Consider the following 1785-nt stretch of genomic DNA (forward strand, 5'->3'; position numbering starts at 1 on the left):
CACATCTCTCACATGAGACGGTCTCTTGTCTAGTCAACAAGTAAACCGTCTGTTGATCCCCCGTGGCCTGCAACTCGAATTTATCAAATCTGGCATTCATGGCTTCCAGCTGAGCCACAAGTGCACTATTATCAGTAGAAACCGTTCTAATTCCACTTCTAGGATTCCTATATTAAGCACAATGGGTGGCCATCTCTTCTATAATTCCCCAACCTTTATCATCATCAATATTCTTCTGGAATCGACCATTAGCTGGAGTATCCAAAATAGCACGGTGGTCATCATACAACCCATTGTAGAATTGGTTGCACAAAAACCACTGTTTAAACCCATGATGAGGGACGGACCGGACCAGTTTCTTAAACCGACCCCACGCTTCATACAAATTTTCATCCGAAGTTTGTTTAAAACTCGTAATCTTCCCTCTCAGTGTATTTGTTCTTTGTGGAGGAAAGTATCTTTTATAAAAAGTGAGAGCTAAGGTCTCCCAATTGGTAATTCCAACTGAAAATCTATCCAGGCCACTAAGCCACTCTCGGGCTCCATCAGTCAGAGAAAAAGGAAAAAGGACTTCCTTTATCTTATCTTGAGTCACGCCCTTAGTAGCGGGAATGGTAGAACAGTAATCAGTAAAGACCTCCATATGCTTTCTCGGGTCTTCGCCAGCTACTCCCCTGTATAAATTCCTCTCCACCAGATTAATGTACGAGGGCCGAGTGACGAAGGTATTCCCATCTTCTGTTGCAAGATTGAAACCCTTGGGAATGGAAGCAGTTGTTGGCTCAGAATGACTCGCAATATTAGGCACCTTCACAGATTCAATAATTGTTGCAGAAATAGAAGTGTCTTCCTCTAAAGACTGATCTTCTGCAAATGTAAAGTGTTCAAGGTCAGGGTCAAAAGTACTCATGGGTTCCTTTTGACGATTCTTTGTCAACAAGCTCTGTCTATGGCGAAAAGTCCGCTCCGGTTCAGGATCAGTTGGTATTAATTCTGGCCTGTTAGACTTGGGCATAAACAAAACTAGAGAAAATAAATAAGAACTGTCTAAAGGAATTAGAAATCCCTTGAGACTGATACAGACGAAAATAGACAAGTAAATAGGCTAATTTCCTCCCCGGCAACGACGCCAAAATTTGACATGGCTGTCGCAACCCTATCAAAAATAAACCAACCGGCTCAACTAATATAGTAGAGGTAAGTCGGGTATCGTACTCCATAGGGAGGCTATTATATCTACTCGTTATCTAGCCCGTCACGGTAACAATTGGGGTTTTTTTATTTGTTTTCTAAACTACTAAATATGATTAAGGCAGAGAGAAATAGAGCAATAAAAATAGTAAATGAAATGAGTTGTAATCAAATAAAGAGAAGAATGCTAGGAAGTCGATTCACCATGGTAATTAGCCAATTCAATCATAAAGAGATCAGTCGGTCTAATGTGAGAAGGGTGAATGAAAGATCCTCTCGGTCCGCTATCTGCCCTAAAATACTACTAACTTAGCTCTCGCCCTCATTAGTGTATTCTACTGTTCATAACAGGTCTGTTCTTTCCAATCTCTCGATCTAGGTCCGAATTTAACCGGATTAACTAGTTTAGAAGTGTGCACTCAAGTAAACGATTAAATTTAAATGGCTATAAAACAGTTCTCACATGTTAACCTCCTAATCTATTTACAACATCATTGTCTCACTACCATGGCTCCCCTAATCCTAACATAAAGGGATTTAGCTACGCATATTCATATTGAAACTAATAACAATAATGGATGAAATAGCAAGAAA

General features: G+C 40.1%; 1 non-coding gene across 1 annotated transcript; it reads left to right on the forward strand.

The window, feature by feature from the left end:
* Nucleotides 1–326: 326 nt before the first annotated feature.
* Nucleotides 327–433, forward strand: LOC141620434 (small nucleolar RNA R71). The gene has a single exon (XR_012531963.1). It is a non-coding gene; the product is annotated as a small nucleolar RNA R71 (small nucleolar RNA).
* The last annotated feature ends 1352 nt before the right edge of the window (nt 434–1785 follow it).

The sequence above is a fragment of the Silene latifolia genome, chromosome 1, assembly GCF_048544455.1.
Source record: "Silene latifolia isolate original U9 population chromosome 1, ASM4854445v1, whole genome shotgun sequence".
NCBI lineage: Eukaryota > Viridiplantae > Streptophyta > Magnoliopsida > Caryophyllales > Caryophyllaceae > Silene > Silene latifolia.